Source organism: Salmo salar, chromosome ssa06, assembly GCF_905237065.1.
Source record: "Salmo salar chromosome ssa06, Ssal_v3.1, whole genome shotgun sequence".
NCBI classification, from domain to species: domain Eukaryota; kingdom Metazoa; phylum Chordata; class Actinopteri; order Salmoniformes; family Salmonidae; genus Salmo; species Salmo salar.
The window spans coordinates 79963740-79986653 of NC_059447.1; the positions used below are offsets into that span (position 1 = coordinate 79963740).

Consider the following 22914-nt stretch of genomic DNA (forward strand, 5'->3'; position numbering starts at 1 on the left):
TAAAAGGCTGGGAATGGAGCCAAGAGCTGGTGGCAGGCAGCAGGAGAGGGGCTAGGTGCCGCAGGCTGGAGAGAGAGGATATAGAGGGAGAAAGAGGAGAGAGAGGGGAGAGAGAGAGGAGAGAGAGGAGGAGAGAGAGAGAGAGAGGAGAGAGAGTAGTGAGTTAGAAAGGAGAGAGAGGGAGACCCTGGCAGGGCAGACAGAGCCACTCCACACACACCTAGTATTTGTGTTGTCTTTGTGAGCGTGATACAGCAGGGTTTAATTTGTGTTTTCTTTGTGAGAGCTATACAGCAGGGTTTAATTTGTGTTGTCTTTGTGAGCGCTATACAGCAGGGTTTAATTTGTGTTGTCTTTGTGGCGATACAGCAGGGTTTAATTTGTGTTGTCTTTGTGGCTCGATACATTAGGGTTTAATTTGTGTTTTCTTTGTGAGAGCTATACAGCAGGGTTTAATTTGTGTTGTCTTTGTGAGAGCTATACAGCAGGGTTTAATTTGTGTTGTCTTTGTGAGAGCGATACATGGGGGTTTAATTTGTGTTGTCTTTGTGAGAGCTATACAGCAGGGTTTAATTTGTGTTTTCTTTGTGAGAGCTGTACAGCAGGGTTTAATTTGTGTTGTCTCTGTGAGAGCTATACAGCAGGGTTTAATTTGTGTTGTCTTTGTGAGAGCTATACAGCAGGGTTTAATTTGTGTTGTCTTTGTGAGAGCTATACAGCAGGGTTTAATTTGTGTTGTCTTTGTGAGAGCCATACAGCAGGGTTTAATTTGTGTTGTCTTTGTGAGAGCTATACAGCAGGGTTTTTATTTGTGTTGTCTTTGTGAGAGCTATACAGCAGGGTTTAATTTGTGTTGTCTTTGTGAGAGCTATACAGCAGGGTTTAATTTGTGTTGTCTTTGTGAGAGCTATACAGCAGGGTTTAATTTGTGTTGTCTCTGTGAGAGCTATACAGCAGGGTTTAATTTGTGTTATCTTTGTGAGAGCTATACAGCAGGGTTTAATTTGTGTTGTCTTTGTGAGCGCTATACAGCAGGGTTTAATTTGTGTTGTCTTTGTGAGAGCTATACAGCAGGGGTTTAATTGCATCCAAGCTGTTGTCTTTTCTCACTTAGAGATCAGAGTCTCAGGGTCATGTGATATTGGGCTGATTTACCGATACAATGAATTCTGTATAAAGAAAAAAAAACATTATACAGCCTGGATACAGCCCTTAGTAGTGATACATTATATTGGACATACACCACTAAATCCTGAGGTGCCTTATTGCTATTATTAACCGGTTAAAACATAAATAGAACAGTGAACAAGTAGTTTTGTGTCATACCCATGGTATATTGTCTGATATACACAAGCTGGAATGTTGTTTCAGCCAATCACCATCCAGGACCCAGTACCCGGTTTATAATCGTGTTATAAACCGGGTGGTTTGAAGCCCTGAAAACTGATTGGCTGAAAGCAGCGGTATATCACGTGTATGGCAAAAATATTATTTTTACTGGTCTAATTTGGTTGGTAACCAGTTTATAATAGCAATAAGGCAACTCAGGTTTTAATATGGCCAATATACCACGACTAAGGGCAGTATCCAGGTTCTGCGCTTATGCTCTCGCTACTTGAACAGCCCTTTGGCGTTGTATATTGGCCATACACCACACCTCCTAGGGCCTTATTGTTTAAATATAAAGGAATTGTATTGTTGTTTATCTTACCAACAGACGCCATTTTGTCCTCCACTCTCTCCATCTTCCTCCCATCTCTTTTCTCTCGTTCCATGGAGCTTTTAGCATGTCTGTAAGGCTGTCTGATGGTTCGACTGCTATGAATCCTGTCTTGAGATATGTGGTGCATTCGAAAAGTATTCAGACCCCTCCTTCACATTTTCCACATTTATTCTCTAATGGATGAAATTATTTTTTCTCTTATCAATCTACACACAGTACCCCATACTGACAAAGCAAAAACAGTTCTTTAGAAATGTGTGCAAATCTATTAAATACAAAAACGAAATACCTTATTTACTTAAGTATTCAGACCCTTTGCTATGAGACTCCGAAATTGAGCTCAGGTTCATCCTGTTTCCATTGATCATCCTTGAGATGTTTCTACAACTTGATTGAAGTCCACCTGTGGTAAATTCAATTATTTGGACATGATTTGGAAAGGCACATACCTGTCTATATAAGGTCCCACAGTTGACAGTGCATGTCAGAGCAAAACCAAGGCATGAGATCGAATGAATTGTCTGTAGAGCTCAGAGACAGGTGTCTGCAGCATTGAAGGCCCCCGATAACACATTCTTAAATGGAAGAAGTTTGGAACCACCAAGACTCTTCCTAGAGTGGGCCGCCTGGCCAAACGGAGCAATCGGGGAGATGGTCACTCTGACAGAGCTCCAGAGTTCCTCTGTGGAGATGGGGAGAACCTTCCAGAAGGACAACCTTCTCAGCACTCCACCAAGCAGGCCTTTATGGTGGAGTGGCCAGACAGAAAGCCACTCCTCAGTAAAATGCACAATAGCCCGCTTGGAGTTTGCCAAAAGGCACTAGAAGAACTCTCAGACCATGATAAACAAGATTCTCTGGTCTGATGAAACCAAGATTGAACTCTTTGGCCTGAATGCCAAGCGTCAAGTCTGGAGGAAACCAGGCACCGCTCATCACCTGGCCAATACTCTCCGTATGGTGAAGCACGGTGGTCAGCATCATGCTGTGGGGATGTTTTTCAGCAGCAGGGAGTGGAAGACTGGATCAGTCAGGATCGAGGGAAAGATGAACGGAGCAAAGTACAGAGAGATCCTTGATGAAAACCTGCTCCAGAGCGCTCAGGACCTTAGACTGGGGCGAAGGTTCACCTTCCAACAGGACAACGACCTTGAGCACACAGCCAAGACAACGCCAGAGTAGCTTCGGGACAAGTCTCTGAATGACGCAGCCAGAGCACAGACTTGAACTGGATCTCTGGAGAGACCTGAAAATAGATGTGCAGCAACACTCCCCATCCAACCTGACAGAGCTTGAGAGGATCTACAGAGAAGAATGGGAGAAACTCCCCAAATACAGGTGTGCCAAGATTGTAGCGTCATACCCAAGAAGAGTCAAGGCTGTAATCGCACAAAGGTGCTTCAACAAAGTACTGAGTAAAGGGTCTAAATACTTATGTAAATGTGATATTTCAGTTTTTTTGTATCTATACATTTGCAAAAAAATCTTTATTATAGGGTTTGTGTGTTAATTGATGGGGGGACCTATTTAGTACATTTTAGAATAAGTCTGTAACGTAACAAAATGTGTAAAAAATGAAGGGGTGTAATACTTTCCAAATGCAGTGTATTTAGTGAGTATATAAAACATGAAGAACACTTGTTCTTTACATAACATAGACTGACCAGGTGAATCCAGGTGAAAGATATGATCCCTTATTCATGTCACTTGTTAAATACACTACAATCACTGTAGATGAAGTGGAGGAGACAGGTTAAAGAAGGATTTTAGCCTTGAAACAATTGAGACATGGATTGTGTATGTGTGCCATTCAGAGGGTGAATGAGCAAGACATTTTGAATCGGGTATGGTAGGTGCTAGGTACACTGGTTTGTGTCAAGAACTGCAACGCAGCTGGGTTTTTCACCCACAACAGTTTCCTGTGGATCAAGAATGGTCCACCACCCAAAGGACATCCAGCCAACTTGACACAACTTTGGGAAGCATTTGGGATGCTTTTGACTCCAAAAAAAGGAGGAGGGGGCAGCTCAATATTAGGAAGGTGTTCTTAGTGTTTGGTGTACTCAGTGTATCTACTCAGTGTATATATTTGTCAATATGGTAATATAATGGTATAAGGGTTTGTTTGTAGACTGTTTCTGTTGATGATTTTACCCATAACTGTTTTCAACTGTAAATCTCATACAGATGTCTTTTTATAATTTATGGACTTTAAACTGTCTCTTTAACCACATGTGTCTGTGTCACACAACACTATGACTTGAGATTGTCTTCCCTCCACCTCTCCTCCGCTGCTAAAAATTCAAAGATGACATTTACACCTGTCGCAGTATGTGTGTGTATTTTGGACTTTGTAGGTCAGAAGTGTGTGTGTGTGTGTGTGTGTGTGTGTGTGTGTGTGTGTGTGTGTGTGTGTGTGTGTGTGTGTGTGTGTGTGTGTGTGTGTGTGTGTGTGTGTGTGTGTGTGTGTGTGTGTGTGTGTGAGGGCTTTAGTCCATAAGATCTGTGATAGGTTTTGTGGGGTGGCTGATGATGAAGATTGCAGTACATTGGTCTGATAGATGTTCTTGTTTAGACACGTCTGAAGACCTAAGCTGAGGAGGATTGATTCATCCTGACTCGTGATTTTACTAGTACTTCCTGGAGCTTTGACTCTAAGCCTCACCATTGCAGCATCGGAAATGTAGTTGAAATGTATTTAATGAATGGATCTTCTTCTCTTATCTGTCCATATATTCAACATAGTAAATACATAATACAAAACATATTATTCAAATCAAATACTTAGACCAATCAAGCATGGTTTGTCAGATAATCTTATTGCTGAAATTCCATAATTGTAGTCTTCAGGAATTTTTGTCAATTTCGGTGATTAATATTATATGACTGCAGCCTGTTGGTTGCGGTCTGTACATGTCAGATAAGCTCCATCATAGAATGTGGTCTTCTATAGACAGGGATTGTGTGCTGCCTGTGCAGGAGGGAGGAACAGAGGGCGCCTGCGCTGCGGTGTGATAGACAGACGGAGCCCTCCAGTATACAGAATACCAGCTCTGCTTTTGTTATGCTTTTGGGGAGGAAGAGAGGAGGGAGGGGAGACAGGGAGGGAGAAGGGGAGAGAGGGGTTATGTCTGTCAGACAGAATTGCTGCTCTCCACTCTGTCTCTCCCTCTATCTCTTCTTCTCTTTCTCTCGCACTGTCTGTCTGCTTGGATGGCAAATCCAACTCCTGAGGGGGAGATCACCATAGCCGACAGTGCTTGTGCTATGCATGCCTGTGGATGCTGCTGCAGTATAGGGCACAGAGAGCAGGGCGCTCCTATGGAAACTCATATACGGCAAGCCCGCTGTCGTCGTCATGGCAACGAGCAGCTAGTGCACAGTGTTAATGATGAGATGGATACAGCCGGAAAATGCCTTTGTAGCCCAACCACCAAAAGTTGGATGTCTTGCTTTATCCCAATTCCCGCAAGGGCAAAAATGCATAAATTGTTTCACTAAGTGAGACTAACGATTTATAAGACATCAGTCCCTTAGAATTGTTTTTATTGTTTGTTAGGCAGAGGTCGCTGTATTTTATTACTTTGACTGAGCTGGATTTGACATGCCTCGAAAAAGGCTACTTTGATGACAGTAGATCTAGAAAAGGTTAAGGTTCCAAATGGTTGTGTTCTAAAAAGGTTCTAGCCTCAACAGTTTTCTATAGGCATTAGCTAGAGGAGTTAACCAGAGGATATATTCTAAAGGACATTTCTCTGAGGGAAGTCATTATTATTTCCCAGCATATACTTCTCTTATACCCACCCTCTCTTCTCTCTCTCTCTCTCTCTCTCTCTCTCTGTCTTTCTAAATGTAATTTCAATTCAATTTCAACTGAAGGGTCTTTATTGGCATGGGAAACATATGTTTACACTGGCAAAGCAAGTGAAATAGAAAATAAACAAAAGTGAAATAAACAATAAAAAATGTACAGTAAACATTACACTCAAAAAAGGTGTCTCTATGTCTATATACAGTGTTGTAATGATGTGCAAATGTAAAAAAGGAAAATAAATAAACATAAATATAGGTTGTATTTACAATGGTGTTTGGTCTTCACTGATTGCCCTTTTCTTGTGGCAACAGGTCAAACATCTTTCTGCTGTGATGGCACACTGTGGTATTTCACCCAAAAGATATGGGAGTTTATCAAAATTAGATTTGTTTCCGAATTCTTTGTGGGTCTGTGTAATCTGAGGAAATAACTGTCTCAAATATGGTCACATTTTGCAGGAGGTTAGGAAGTGCAGATCAGGTTCCACCTCATCATGTGGGCAGGTGTTTTCTCTGAGAGCCAGGTCTGCCTTCGGCGGCCTTTCTCAATAGCAAGGCTATGCTCACTGAGTCTGTACATAGTTAAAGATTTCCTTAATTTTGGGTCAGTCACAGTGTTCAGGTATTCTGCCACTGTGTACTCTCTGTTTAGGGCCAAATAGCATTCTTAGTTTGCTCTGTTTTTTGTTAATTCTTTCCAATGTGTCAAGTAATTATCTTTTGTTTTCTTATGATTTATTTGTTCATTTGTGTTGCTGTCCTGGTGCTCTGTGAGGTCTGTTTGTGAACAGAGCCCAAGGATCAGCTTGCTTAGGGGGCAGTGGTGTAAAAAGCTCCCAATTGTCATACTTGAGTAATTACAGCACAATCCTTCTCCAAATTGTCTGCAGTGTTCCCTAATAGAAAATGACTCAAGTAAAAGTGAAAGTCACCCAGTAAAATATTACTTGAGTAAACATATAAAAGTATTTGGTTTTAAATATACCTAAGTATCAAAAGTAAATGTAATTTTTAAAATTTACTCAAGTATCAAAAGTAAAAGTATAAATCATTTCAAATTCCTCATTTTAAGAAAACCAGTCGGCACCGTTTTCTGATTTGTATTTAGTTATGGAGAGTCAGGGGCACGCTCCAATACAGACATATTTACAAACAAAGCCTTTGTGTTTTTGTGACTCTGCCAGACCAGAGGCAGTAGGAACGACCAGAGATGTTCTCTGTTTAGTGACTCTGCCAGACCAGAGGCAGTAGGGACGACCAGGGATGTTCTCTGTTTAGTGACTCTGCCAGATCAGAGGCAGTAGGGACGACCAGGGATGTTCTCTGTTTAGTGACTCTGCCAGACCAGAGGCAGTAGGGACGACCAGGGATGTTCTCTGTTTAGTGACTCTGCCAGATCAGAGGCAGTAGGGACGACCAGGGATGTTCTATGTTTAGTGACTCTGCCAGACCAGAGGCAGTAGGGACGACCAGGGATGTTCTCCTGATGTGTGAATTTGTGCGTGAATTTGACCATTATCCTGTCCTGCTAAGCACTCAAAGTGTAACGAGTAATTTTGGCTGTCAATGAAAACGCATGGAGAAAAACGTGCATTATTTTCTTTAGGAATGTAGTGAAGTAAAAGTAAAATTGGAAAAAAATTAAATAGTGAAGTAAAGTACAGACACCCCAAAAACTACTTAAGTAGTACTTTAAAAGTATTTTTACTTAATTTACACCACTGCTTAGGGGCTCTTCTCCAGGTTCATCTCTCTGTAGGTGATGGCTTTGTGTTGGAAGGTTTGGGAATCGCTTCCTTTTATGTGGTTGTAGAATTTAACAGCTCTTTTCTGGATTTTGATTATTTGTGTGTATCAGCATAATTCTGCTCTGCATGCATTATTTGGTGTTTTACACGGAGGATGTTTTTGCAGAATTCCGCATGCAGTCTCTGTCTGTCTGTCTGTCTGTCTGTCTGTCTGTCTGTCTGTCTGTCTGTCTGTCTGTCTCGTCTGTCTGTCTGTCTGTTCGTCTGTCTGTCTGTCTGTCTGTCCGTCTGTCTGTCTGTCTGTCTGTCTGTCTGTCTGTCTGTCTGTCTGTCTGTCTGTCTGTCTGTCTGTCTGTCTGTCTGTCTGTTTGTCTGTCTCTGTCTGTCTGTCTGTCTGTCTGTCTGTCTGTCTGTCTGTCTGTCTGTCTGTCTGTCTGTCTGTCTGTCTGTCTCTCTCTCTCTCTCTCTCTCTCTCTCTCTCTCTCTCTCTCTCTCTCTCTCTCTCTCTCTCTCTCTCCTCCACATAATTACAGCACAATCCTTCTCCAAATTGTCTGCAGTGTTCCCTTATTCATATGTGGCTTAATTACCTGTGGAATTTTAATTGGTGTGGCCTGCCTGTGGGAGACGTTGAGGTGTCCAAGGTCATACTGAGTGGAGCAGGCACACACACACACTGAGACAGTCAACAGTCCACAGTTTGCACCCGCAAGCTATCTGCCTGACAGCTGTAGGATAAAAGGAAGAGAAGAAGAGAGAGAAGACACCAGGGCAAAATAAAGAAATGTCAGATGTATGCAAAGGAAAATGGATTCTTCTCTGATCACCGCCTGTACTCTCCCTGAAAATGTATATTTTTGTTGTTATTCTCTAGTCTGTGGCTGAATCAAATAAAATCAAATTTTATTAGTCACATGAGCCGAATACAACAGGTGTAGACCTTACAGTGAAATGCTTACTTACCGAGCCCCTAACCAACAGTGCAGTTTAAAAAAAAATACGGATAAGAATAAGAGATAAAAGTAACAAGTAATTAAAGAGGAGCAGTGAAAATTAACAATATATACAGGGGGGTGCGGTACAGAGTCAATGTGCAGGTGCACCTGTTAGTTGAGCTAGTATGTACATGTAGGTAGAGTTAGGAAATTGATCACCCAGTTGCGCGTGATATGTTGTATATGGAGCAGTTCTGTGTGTGTGTGTGTGTGTGTGTACCCTAATCGTTATGTATAATTCCAAATGGAGTAAAAATAGAGAGGCCCATTAGCTGGCAACGTGTCCTTGTTGTGCGGGTTGCCGGTGGTCCTTCAGTCTAACTGAGACAGTAGATTTGCACACATTAGGGCAGGCTAGGCCGGATCCATTGGCTGAGTGGGAGGGGGATAAACCACAGTAAATAGAGTAGAAATGTGGGCCATTTTACAGCCCAATGACTCCTAACCAAGCATGTGAGCATTGGTGTAAAATTAAGTAAAAAATACTTGAAAGTACTACTTAAGTCATTTTTTAGGTATATGTACTTTACTATATTTTTGACAAGTTTTACTTTACTTCCCTACATTCCTAAAGAAAATATTGTACTTTTTACTCATTCCCCTGACACCCAAAGGTACTCATTACATATCAAATGCTCAGGCAGGACAGCAATGTGGTCCAATTTACGCACCTATCAATAAAACGTGTTGTCATCCCTACTGCCTCTGATTTGGCGGACTCACTAAATACAAATACTGCATTTGTAAATTATGTCTGAGTTTTGGAGTGTGCCCCTGTGGAATCCACACTGAATATCCCTCTGTTTCACTTTTGTTTCACTTCAACAATGGTGAAACTGGCAGAGCAATGTTGAGTGTGGAATCCAGGCTACTACTACTATTGAACATCCACACAAAGAACTGTAGCATCTCATCACTGTCTACTCTAGTCTCATTGATAAAGAACAGCAACCTTCAACTCTTCCTTCCAAACTATAAATAAGCCCTTAGATATGGAAATAAAGTAATTGATTTCCTGACATCCACATTAACTTAGGGTTATGCGTCCCGCTAGGGACACCGCCTCCCCACATCCGGTGAAATTGGAGGGCGCAATTCAAATAAATAATCGTGATATTAAACATTCATGAACGTACAAGTATCTTATATCATTTAAAAGCTTACATTCTTGTTAATCTAACTGCGTTGTCTGATTTACAATGGGCTTTACAGTGAAAGCATACCTTGCGATGGTCTGAGGACAGCGCCCCATATCAACATATTTTTTCAACCAGCACAGTCTTCACAAAATCACAAATAGCGACTAAATAAATCACTTACTTTTGAAGATCTTCCTCTGTTTGCAATCCCAACATGAATTTTAGTTGGTGCCATCGATTTCAGTAATCCACTCGTTCAACATGCAGACAAAGGAGTCCAAATAGCTAACGCTGAACTTCGTCCAAACAAGTCAAACGACGTTTCTATTTAATCCTGATGTACTCTAAAATGTAAATAAACTGTAATAATTCATACGGAAAGTAGTATGTTCAATAGGAAAGCAAAATTAGTAAGTGCGCTCCCTCTCCCTTCTGCACCGAAAGACTGATATTGTTCCGGTGCTCTCTTCACCGAAACTCCAAATTCTTGCTTGTTTTTCAAAAAACAAGCCTGAAATCTTGAATAAAGACTGTTGACATCTAGTGGAAGCCATAGGAATTGCATTCTGGGAGACGGAATTACATAGGAACAATAGGTTTCCATTATAAGAGCCTGGGACCTCAAAAACAATAAAAATTCGGTTGGTTTTTCTTCGGATTTTCGCCTGCCATATCTATTCTGTTTTAGTCTCAGACATTATTTTAACAGTTTTAGAAACGTCAAAGTGTTTTCTATCCAATGCTACCAATTATGCATATCCTGGCTTCTGGGCCTGAGTAACAGGCAGTTTACTTTGGGCACGTCAGTCAGGCGGAAATTCAGGAAACTAGACCCTATCCCAGAGAGGTTTAAAAACCATGCATAATTTCACTCACTGTTTTTGAGCAATTAAATGGAAATCTCTCAACAGCTAATGATTATTATGGGAATGTAATTGAGGGCTGGTTGTGTAATTGAGGGCTGGTTGAATAAGCATTGGTTTTACATTTTGGAGGCCGAGTCTTTTAAACGATGTCTGCTGGGTTTTCGAAATGCAGTGGCTTTTGGGAATGTAATTGAAGTAGAGAATGCATTTTCCTGTATGTATGTACAATTGGTTAGAAAATAAACATTTCAATTCTTGTTTAGTTGACATTATGCAATGATTGACGTCCTCTCTGAGCCTGTTGGACTGCATTATGAATCCTCCAGATTTTAACTGATATAGAAGTCATTAACATTGTGCCAGATTGGCTATATCTGGCTATAACACGGTATCTCTAGAGATACAGAACCCTTATCTCATTAAGGCCATTGAACAAATCTCTACTCCTCTCATGTCTTGTATTTAGTGTCTATGGTTGCCCCCTGGCCAAAAAGAGGAAGACCCAGGAGAAACAGCCTCTGGAGCCTGCCCCCAAGAGGAGGCCCTTCTTAACCCCTCCCGACCCAGAGGAGGACACTGTTGCCATCTTCCCTGCTATGAACCTGAACCCATGGATGAGAGGGAGGAGAAGGAGCAGGGGGAGTTAGAGGGGAGATCCAGGAGGAAGGGGAAGAGGAGGAAGGGGAGGGAGAGGAAGAGGGAGATGAGATGGAGGAGGAGGAAGGATTTTCGGAGGATAACGAGGAGCAAGGCGATGAGGAAGGGGAAGAGGAGGAAGAGGAGGAAGAGGTGGAGAGGGAGAGAGATGTAGTAGGGCCAGTAGAGGTAGAACAGGTGGAGGATGGGATAGAGGAAGACGAGGAAGCAGAGGATGGGGATGATGAAGAGCAAGAGGAAGAGGAGGAGCAAGAGGAAGAGGGAGGATGAGGGCGATGAAGATGAACATGAGGAAGAAGAGGAGGAAGAAGTGCACCATGAGCCAGGTGAGCGCATTTTTCCAATGTTTCTGGGGAAATAAGAGGGGGTGATAGAGTTGGGTGGAGCTGGGAGTTATTTGCTGGACTAATAAGCTGCCACTAGAAATGAGGTCCCTGAATCAAAGATATACTTCTAATCAAAGTGATGCACCTTTGATGTGGCCAGTGAGAGCCATACCCAATCATGGAGAGACGGAGGCATAATACCTCAGAGAGAATAGAATTGGTGAAAGGGGTCTGTCTGGGCGGAGGGAGAGAGGCATGATGGTCTCTGTGAGCATGTGGCCAGTAAGGTCCTCAGGAGGAGGGGGGTGTAATAAGTGGTTCTCTACCTTCGGTGCACCAGATGCGCCTGTTCTCCCTTCATCGGCACTCCATCTTTCTCTGTCTCCCTCTCTCTCTCTTGTCCTCAATCGCCTCTGACAGTGCCTTCAAGAGCTATCGAGAGAGGAGCTCGCCGAGTTATTAACCCCCCCATGGAAATGCCTTCTTCGAGGACATTTCGTGCTCCCCGAACCGAACACCTCATACGCCTCTTTCATTCCCCTCCCGCGGTCTCATATGCCGCTGTCCCTAAAATCAACACTGAAACGTATTATTACAACCACATTGACTCGTGATCCATGATTAGTTGAAAAGTAAATTTATTTGAATGGATTAATTAAAAGGTATTTGGTTTATTAGTCGTACTAGATACATTGGATTTGACTTTTACAAGTTTTATTTAAAGGATTTTATACTGGCAATGACTGGCCAAATATATGATGTACAACATCAAATTATTAATGCAAACATAATCCATTAAATGTGATGATTAATATCCAGTACAGTAAGTAATACATTGAAGGGCTTGATAGTAAAAATCACAGAACTGGGAGATCAAAGGCAGATCAAAATCTAACTAGATGGAATGTTTTTGAAAGATGTTGAATTTCATATTAATATCCCAAAGAATTCAACTCTGATGGTCTTGTTCTTCATCTATCCAACTATAGTAAGGGCTGAAAGGTCTATCCTTCCTTTCATGACCACAGGGAACCGCTACAAAAATAGTGGACAATCAAGGCATCACTCGATAGGACAGAAGGACAACAACAACAACAACAGCGGCCCCGGTCCAAACATCGGCCCTAACGGGGAAGAGTATGAAAACTACGATGAGCTGGTGGCCAAGTCCCTTCTCAACCTGGGGAAGATCGCAGAGGACGCTGCCTACCAGGCCATGACCGAGTCAGAGATGAACAGCAACTCCTCGAACAGCGCCGGCGAGGACGATGATGACGATGAGGAAGAGGGTAGTGAGTGCGGGCGGGAGCAGGAAGGGGCGAGCTGAGCGTGGACCTGGACAGTGACGTGGTCAGGGAGACAGTGGATTCGCTCAAGCTGTTGGCGCAGGGGCCACGGTGCCATGCTGCCTGAAGATGGCTGCCTAGAAGGGGTGGATGACGGCGAGCATCCCAACGGGCGGCCCCACCATCATGGGATCAGGGGTCAGGCTGAGGAGAGCGTGGAGGAGGTGTGTCTCAACAGCCTGGAGTGTCTGAGGAACCAGTGCTTTGACCTGGCCCGCAAGCTAAACGAGACGTCTCCATCTGACCGCCCTGACACCCGGGCCTGCACCACTACCAGGCGCATCAGAACCACCACCCTCACCAGCCCCACCACCACCTGCTGCACCAAACCGACCACCAGCACCATCAGTCTCAGCACCAGCCCCAGGACCACCACCACTTGCCCAGGTACGAAAGCTGCCAGCAGGGCCAGCAGCCAGATGAGCGTGGGTCCCTGGAGCGCAACTACTCAGACATGGTCAACCTGATGAAGCTGGAGGAGCAGCTGAGCCCGGCCTCAAGGACGGGCTACTCGGCCAGCTGCCACCAGGACGGGGATGAGGACACCACATCGGTGGCCTCGGATCGCTCAGAAGAGGCCTTCGACATGACCAAAGGAAACCTGTCCCTGCTGGAGAAGGCCATTGCTATGGAGTCGGAGCGAGCCAAGGTCATGAGGGAACGCATGGCCTTGGAGGGACATCATGCGGTGGTCCGGAGGGACAATCATCATCACCACCACCGCGGGCGAACACAGCCCCGACAGAGCAGTGGGGCTGAGGAGCGCAAGTCCAGAATGCACCACGACGGGTCAAAGAGAGCATACTACCCTAAAGGTAACCACTTCCTTAAACTCTCAACACTCTCCCCATTCATACAATAGCCAGCTAGTATCTTCACCCTGATGTGTACAGTACTGATGATGCACTCAGTGCCAACAGCATTTTGGTTAATTTATTTTATTTTTATTTCACCTACATTTAACCAGGTAGGCTAGTTGAGAACAAGTTCTCATTTGCAACTGCGACCTGGCCAAGATAAAGCAAAGCAGTTCGACACATACAACAACACAGAGTTACACATGGAATAAACAAACATACAGTCAATAATACAGTAGGAAAAAAATCTACAGTGCCTTGCGAAAGTATTCGCCCCCTTGAACTTTTCGACCTTTTGCCACATTTCAGGCTTCAAACATAAAGATATAAAACTGTAATTTTTGTGAAGAATCAACAACAAGTGGGACACAATCATGAAGTGGAACGAAATTTATTGGATATTTCAAACTTTTTTAACAAATAAAAACGGAAAAATTGGGCGTGCAAAATTATTCAGCCCCTTTACTTTCAGTGCAGCAAACTCTCTCCAGAAGTTCAGTGAGGATCTCTGAATGATCCAATGTTGACCTAAATGACTAATGATGATAAATAGAATGCACCTGTGTGTAATCAAGTCTCCGTATAAATGCACCTGCTCTGTGATAGTCTCAGAGGTCCGTTTAAAGCGCAGAGAGCATCATGAAGAACAAGGAACACACCAGGCAGGTCCGAGATACTGTTGTGGAGAAGTTTAAAGCCGGATTTGGATACAAAAAGATTTCCCAAGCTTTAAACATCCCAAGGAGCACTGTGCAAGCGATAATATTGAAATGGAAGGAGAATCAGACCACTGCAAATCTACGAAGACCCGGCCGTCCCTCTAAACTTTCAGCTCATACAAGGAGAAGACTGATCAGAGATGCAGCCAAGAAGCCCATGATCACTCTGGATGAACTGCAGAGATCTACAGCTGAGGTGGGAGACTCTGTCCATAGGACAACAATCAGTCGTATACTGCACAAATCTGGCCTTTATGGAAGAGTGGCTAGAAGAAAACCATTTCTTAAAGATATCCATAAAAAGTGTCGTTTAAAGTTTGCCACTAGCCACCTGGGAGACACACCAAACATGTGGAAGAAGGTGCTCTGGTCAGATGAAACCAAAATCGAATTTTGTGGCAACAATGCAAAACGTTATGTTTGGCGTAAAAGCAACACAGCTTATCACCCTGAACACACCATCCCAACTGTCAAACATGGTGGTGGCAGCATCATGGTTTGAGCCTGCATTTCTTCAGCAGGGGCAGGGAAGATGGTTAAAATTGATGGGAAGATGGATGGAGCCAAATACAGGACCATTCTGGAAGAAAACCTAATGGAGTCTGCAAAAGACCTGAGACTGGGACGGAGATTTGTCTTCCAACAAGACAATGATCCAAAACATAAAGCAAAATCTACAATGGAATGGTTCACAAATAAACATATCCAGGTGTTAGAATGGCCAAGTCAAAGTCCAGACCTGAATCCGATTGAGAATCTGTGGAAAGAACTGAAAACTGCTGTTCACAAACGCTCTCCATCCAACCTCACTGAGCTCGAGCTGTTTTGCAAGGAGGAATGGGAAAAGATGTCAGTCTCTCGATGTGCAAAACTGATAGAGACATACCCCAAGCGACTTACAGCTGTAATCACAGCAAAAGGTGGCGCAACAAAGTATTAACTTAAGGGGGCTGAATAATTTTGCAAGGCCAATTTTTCAGTTTTTTATTTGTTAAAAAAGTTTGAAATATCCAATAAATTTCGTTCCACTTCATAATTGTGTCCCACTTGTTGTTGATTCTTCACAAAAAAATTACAGTTTTATATCTTTATGTTTGAAGCCTGAAATGTGGCAAAAGGTCGAAAAGTTCAAGGGGGCCGAATACTTTCGCAAGGCACTGTATATACAGTATGTGCAAATGAGGTAGAATAAGGGAGGTAAAACAATAAATAGGCCATGGTGGCGAAGTAATTACAATATAGCAATTAAACACTGGAATGGGAGATGTGCAGAAGATCAATGTGCAAGTAGAGATACTGGGGTGCAAAGGAGCAAGATAAATAAATAAATGCAGCATGGCGATGAGGTAGTTGGATGGGTTATGTACAGGTGCAGCGATCTGTGAGCTGCTCTGACAGCTGGTGCTTAAAGCTAGTGTAGAGATATGAGTCTCCGGCTTCAGTGATTTTTGCAGTTTGTTCCAGTCATTGGCAGCAGAGAACCTGAAGGAAAGGCGGCCAAAGGAAGAATTGGCTTTGGGGGTGACCAGTGAGATATACGTCCTGGAGCGAGTGCTACGGGTGGGTGCTGCTATGGTGACCAGTGAGCTGAGGTAAGGCGTGGCTTTACGTAGCAGAGACTTGTAGATGACCTGGAGCCAGTGGGTTTGGCGATGAGTATGAAGCGAGGGCCAGCCAACGAGAGCGTACAGGTCGCAGTGGTGGGTAGTATATTGGGCTTTGGTGACAAAACTGTGATAGACTGCATCCAATTTGTTGAGTAGAATGTTGGAGGCTATTTTTTAAATTACATTGCCGAAGTCGAGGATTGGTAGGATGGTCAGTTTAACGAGAGTATGTTTGCAGCATGAGTGAAGGATGCTTTGTTGTTAAATAGGAAGCCGATTCTAGATTTAATTTTGGATTGGAGATGCTTAATGTGAGTCTGGAAGGAGAGTTTACAGTCTAACCAGACACCCAGGTATTTGTAGTTGTCCGCATATTCTAAGTCAGAACCGTCGAGAGTAGTGATGCTGTACGGGCGGGCAGGTGCGGGCAGCGATCGTTAAAGAGCATGCATTTAGTTTTACTTGCATTTAAGAGCAGTTGGAGACCACGGAAGGAGAGTTGTATGGCATTGAAGCTCGTCTGAAGGTTAGTTAACACAGTGTCCAAAGAAGGGCCAGAGGTATACAGAATGGTGTCATCTGCATAGAGGTGGATCAGAGAATCACCAGCAGCAAGAGCGACATCATTGATGTATACAGAGAAGAGAATCGGCCCGAGAATTTAACCCTGTGGCCTCCCCATAGAGACTGCCAGAGGTCCAGACAACAGGCCCTCCAATTTGACACACTGAACTCAGAGAAGTAGTTGGGGAACCAGGCGAGGCAATAATTTGAGAAACCAAGTCTGTTGAGTCTGACGATAAGAATGTGGTGATTGACAGAGTCGAAAGCCTTGGTCAGGTCAATGAATACAGCTGCACAGTAATGTCTCTTATCGATGGCGGTTATGATGTCGTTTAGGACCTTGAGCATGGCTGAGGTGCACCCATGACCAGCTTTGAAACCAGATTGCATAGTGGAGAAGATACGGTGGGATTCGAAATGGGCGGTAATCTGTTTGTTAACTGGGCTTTCGAAGACCTTAGAAAGGCAGGGTAGGATAGATATAGGTCTATAGCAGTTTGGGTCTAGAGTGTCGACCTCTTTGAAGAGGGGGATGACCGCGGCAGCTTTCCAATCTTTGGGAATCTCAGATGATACGAAAGAGAGGTTGAACAGGCTAGTAATAGGGGTTGCAACAATTTCGGCAGATAATTTTAGAAAGAGAGGGTCCAGATTGTCTAGCCCGGCTGATTTGTAGGGGTCCAGATTTTGCAGCTCTTTCAGAAAATCAGCTATCTGGATTTGGGTGAAGGAGAAATGGGGAGGTCTGGGCGAGTTGCTGGGGGTGGGGGGGGCTGTTGATCGGGGTAGGGGTAGCCAGGTGGAAAGCATGGCCAGCCGTAGAAAAATGCTTATTGAAATTCTCAATTATAGTGGATTTATCGGTGGTGACAGTGTTTCCTAGCCTCAGTGCAGCGGGCTGCTGGGAGGAGGTGCTCTTATTTTCCATGGACTTTACAATGTCCCAGAACTTTTCTGAGTTTGTGCTACAGGATGCAAATTTCTGCTAATGTAGAACGCCACAGGATGTGTTTGTGCTGGTCAAGGGCAGTCAGGTCTGGAGAGAACCAAGGGCTATATCTGTTCCTGGTTCTACATTTTTTTAATGGGGCATGCTTATTTAAGATGGTGAGGAAGGCACTTTTAAAGAATAACCAGGCATCCTCTACTGACGGAATGAGGTCAATATCCTTCCACGATACCCGGGCCAGGTTGATTAGAAAGGCCTGCTCGCTGAAATCTTTTAGGGAGCGTTTGACAGTGATGAGGGGTGGTTGTTTGTCCGCAGGCCCATTACGGATGCAGGCAATGAGGCAGTGATCGCTGAGATCTTGGTTGAAAGCAGCAGAGGTGTATTTGGTGGGCAATTTGGTTAGGATGATATCTATGAGGGTGCCCGTGTTTACGGATTTGGGGTTGTACCTGGTGGGTTCATTGATAATTTGTGTGAGATTGAGGGCATCAAGCTTAGATTGTAGGATGGCCGGGGTGTTAAGCATGTCCCAGTTTAGGTCACCTAGCAGCGCGAACTCTGAAGATAGATGGGGGGCAATCAATTCACATATGGTGTCCAGGGCACAGCTGGGGGCAAAATGTGGTCTATAAGCAAGCGGCAACGGTGAGAGACTTGTTTCTGGAAAGGTGGATTTTTAAAAGTAGAAGCTCGAATTGTTTGGGTACAGACCTGGATAGTAAGACAGAACTCTGCAGGCTATCTCTGCAGTAGATTGCAACACCGCCCCCTTTGGCAGTTCTATCTTTTTTGGAAAATGTTATAGTTAGGGATGGAAATTTCAGGGTTTTTGGTGGACTTCCTAAGCCAGGATTCAGACACAGCTAGGACATCCTGGTTGGCGGAGGGTGCTAAAGCAGTGAATAAAACAAACTTAGGGAGGAGGCTTCTAATGTTAACATGCATGAAACCAAGGCTTTCACGGTTACAGAAGTCAACAGATGAAAGCACCTGGGGAGTAGGAGTGGAGCTAGGCACTTCAGTGCCTGGATTCATCTCTACATCACCAGAGGAACAGAGGAGGAGTAGGATAAGGTTACGGCTAATGGCTATCAGAACTGGTCGTCTAGTACGTTTGGAACAGGGGGTAAAAGGAGCAGGTTTCTGGGCGCGATAGAATAGATTCAAGGCATAATGTACAGACAAAGCTATGGAATGTATGTAGACGTGATAAGAAATTAACTCTTAAAGACTTAGGCTGTCAGCCCCTGCTGAAAATAGGTTTCAACAGATGCCAATAGGGCCCACAGAAACAGAATTACGTAACATCAAGCTGAATAACTCGGATATCTTATTTAGCCCATGGATCTAGTAATATTGGACGTTTACTTGACCCCTTGACCCCTTGCCCAGTAGTTCAGCTCCTCCGTGGGAGAGGACAGAAACATTTCCCCCAGCTGGTCTCCATGCTGCATATTGCAGTGGCAGCATCGGCTACAAACTTATGTTGTTAAAATAGGCTGGCATGCTAACATCAGAGGCTTGGCTTGTCAGTCATGGGAGTGAGCCATCCCATCTCTCTGTATGCAGCTATTAATCCATAAGATAGCTTCAGAGCAGATGAATGAGCAACATTTCAACATTTCATTTCATTATGGTAGTATCAGAGGGGTGGTGGTGGCACGTGGCGTTCATGGTCGTTGGACGGAGATGCTGTGTTTTGAGTAACATTCCAAAGGACACAAAAGACATTGATCTGAAAGTTTAATACTGTAGCTACTCATCTGCCCTGGTCACACTAGTCACTTTAATAATGTTTACGTACTGTTTTACTCATTTCATATGTACAGTTGAAGTCGGAAGTTTTACATACACTCAGGTTGGAGTCACTAAAACTCGTTTTTCAACCACTCCACAAATTTCTTGTTAACAAACTATAGTTTTGGCAAGTCGGTTAGGACATCTACTTTGTGCATGAAACAAGTAATTTTTCCAACAATTGTTTACTGACAGATTATTTCACTTATAATTCACTGTATCACAATTCCACTGGGTCAGAAGTTTACATACACTAAAATGACTGTGCTTTTAAACAGCTTGGAAAATTCCAGAAAATGATGTCATGGCTTTAGAAGCTTCTGATCGGCTAATTTACATAATTTGAGTCAATTGGAGGTGTACCTGTGGATGTATTTCAAGGCCTACCTTCAAACTCTTTGCTTGACATCATGGGAAAATCTAAAGATATCAGCCAAGTCTGGTTCATCCTTAGGAGCAATTTCCAAACGCCTGAAGGTACCACGTTCATCTGTACAAACAATAGTACGCAAGTATAAACACCATGGGACCATGCAGCTGTCATACCGCTCCCGGAAGGAGACGCGTTCTGTCTCCTAGAGATGAACGCATCTTTGGTGCGAAAAGTGTAAATCAATCCCAGAACAACAACAAAGAACCTTGTGAAGATGCTGGAGGAAACAGGTACAAAAGTATCTATATCCACAGTAAAACGAGCCCTATATCGACATAACCTGAAAGGCCACTCAGCAAGGAAGAAGCCACTGCTCCAAAACTGCCATAAAAAGCCAGACTAGGGTTTGCAACTGCACATGGGGACAAAGATCGTACTTTTTGGAGAAATGTCCTCTGGTCTGATGAAACAAAAATAGAATTGTTTGGTCATAATGACCATCATTATGTTTCGAGAAAAAGGGGGAGGCTTGCAAGCCGAAGAACACCATCCCAACCGGGAAGCACGGGGATGGCAGCATCATGTTGTGGTGGTGCTTTGCTGCAGGAGGGACTGGTGCACTTCACAAAATAGATGGCATCATGAGGCAGGAAAATGATGTGGATATATTGAAGCAACATCTCAAGACATCAGTCAGGAAGTTAAAGCTTGGTCGTAAATGGGTCTTCCAAATGGACAATGACCCCATTCATTCTTCCAAATTTGGACAACAAAGGACAACAAAGTCAAGGTATTGGATTAAGTGTCAGGAATTGTGAAAAACTGAGTTTAAATTCATTTGGCTAAGGTGTATGTAAACTTCCGACTCCAACTGTATATACTGTATTCTACAGTATTGTAGTCAATGCCACTCTGACTTTGCTCGTTCTATTATTTCTTAATTACAATCTTTTACTTTTAGATTTTTGTGTATTGTTTGATATTACTACACTGTTGGAGCTAGGAACACACCAGAATTTCACTACACTTGCAATAACATCTGCTAGATATGTGTATGCGACCAATAACATTTTATTTGATTTGGTTGAACTGAAGATCAAATGAATCTTCCATAAACTTTAAAGATCCATACAGTATCAGGACAAGGTAAGACCCAGATGCAGACCGTGTCGAAGTAACAATGTTTATTACAGCAACAGGGGCAAATGTACAGGACGGCAGGCAGGCTCAGGGTCAGGATAGGCAAGGGTCAAAACAAGGAGGACGAGAAAAGAGAGACTGCGGAAAAGCAGGAGCTGATACAAAAATGCTGGTTGGACTTGACAAACAAGACGAACTGGCAACAGACAAACAGAGAACACAGGTATAAGTACACTGGGGATAATGGGGAAGATGGGCGACACCTGGAGGGGGGTGGAGACCATCACAAAGACAGGTGAAACAGATCAGGGTGTGACAGAGGTGTCAGATGAATATATGCAGTAGCCAATATTGGGTGTTATCACCGTTCATCTGAAGGGAAGAGGACAGCTTTATTCAGAAACCATACTGAACTGGATGTTCAGGCATTATTTAACCTTATAATATGTGAAACTTAAGTTCCTTTTATACTGAAGTAGTAGAAATCCAAGGTCACTTGAAGTCATTTCTCCAGATTATTCTGCCCATTGCTCATCGTCTTCCACAACACGTCTTGCCAACAGTAGCCACGGGATGTTGAATGGCAGGCGTCAAATCATGCAAAAATCGTATAACAAAATGACTATTATTAAGGACCACCCATTGTTGGTCATCACAGATATGTACTGTAATGGTATGTTATTAACTTCCATTAACACTGGAAGCTAGTGGGGAGGTCTCAAGGAATATTATGTATAATTTTAGTCTGTAGACCATACAGCTGTACGAGTAAGACCCAGAGCTATATAAGGCTTTGGTAAGACCCTACAGATCTGGCAACATGCTAGTTATTTTTTCAAACGGCCATAATAGCATTAGATAATCTATCATCAAGTTATTTAAATTCAAAGTCTTCATTAAAGGCAGGGACTATGGCCTTGTGTGGGGGAATTCATTTTTCTAACGTTGCCATGGGGTCAGGGATATTGATAGCTCTGTGATTCATTACTAGTTCTAAATAAAAAACAATCTAGCTGTGACGCACAGAGACAATGCTCATACTCAACATAGCTGGGATTGTTCCTTGTCCTTGGGGGACCATTGAGGATTGGTGGAGATGGTAGCGATAGCGAGGCCCCAGATACACATATGGGAGAACTGCTGATAAGCCAGTTTCACACAGGCTTAGTCATTCTGTGTTATCTCTACAGCAAGTGTACATTTTGTATGAAATATAAAATTGCATTTCTGGGATGTTGGGATTGAACAATTGCACAGATTTTCCGCAGCGAGCGTGGGGGAATGTGGGGGAAACATGTACTGCCATGATAAACTGATAAATCAGGTGTGACTATAGTCTGTGTTTCTTTCTACCACCTCTAAATTTGGGGGGATAATATGGTTCAAATACAATATGAATTTATGACACTCTAAATGAAGTTTGGTAAACAACAGTGGAATGGGACATTCCATTAATTTCCGTTTGTTGGGGTGACATGCTGTAGTAACCAGGATCGAACGCTCACCTAGATAGATGACTTTTGAACCCCCCCCACCCCTTCTTTTTCTCCTTGGTAGATTCCTCAAGGGGGGACAAGAAGGAGAGTAAGTGTCCAACCCCGGGCTGCGACGGGACAGGCCACGTCACGGGTCTCTACCCCCACCACAGGAGCCTGTCAGGCTGCCCCCACAAGGACAGGGTACCACCAGAAAGTAAGTCCTGCACACTACATTCTGTACTGACTGTGCTTGGGGGCATTTAGACTGTTTATTGCCCTCCCGTAGTGCAATGTAGAACAACCTCTTTCTCATTTTCTTTTGAGTTTCTGTGTACCTCTTTTCCACTAAATGCCCTGCCATGGTTTTTGTTTGGTTGACACGTGAGGTCATCCTCCGATCAGCACGGGATGCTCTCTCTTTCTTTGCGTTCACCCTGCTTGATCGATGTCCATGCCTGCATGCAAAGTGATGTCTCCTCTATAGATTTTATACATAAAAGCATTCACATCTCTTTGTGAAACTACTTATTTTTACCAGACGTACCTCTATTCCTGCTTCTGTAAAGGAAACATATACTTAAGCAATAAGGCACGAGGAGGTGTGGTATATGGCCAATATACCACGGCTAAGGGCTGTTCTTACGCACAATGCAACAATAACGGCCATATACCACAAACCCCCGAGGTGCCTTATTGCTATGATAAACTGGTTATCAACGTAATTAGAGCAGTAAACAGAAATGTTTTTTCATACCTATGGTATACGGTCTGATATACCACGGCTGTCAGCTAATCAGCATTCAGGGCTCGAACC

At 43.4% G+C, this 22914-nt stretch overlaps 1 protein-coding gene and 1 pseudogene across 1 annotated transcript in view; one reads left to right on the plus strand and one right to left on the minus strand.

The window, feature by feature from the left end:
- The window catches only part of LOC106608148 (disks large-associated protein 2-like), a 777756-nt gene that overhangs the window by 255052 nt on the left and 499790 nt on the right, over positions 1-22914 (minus strand).
- Positions 1-22914, plus strand: part of LOC123743499 (myelin transcription factor 1-like protein) — a 136913-nt pseudogene that overhangs the window by 12003 nt on the left and 101996 nt on the right.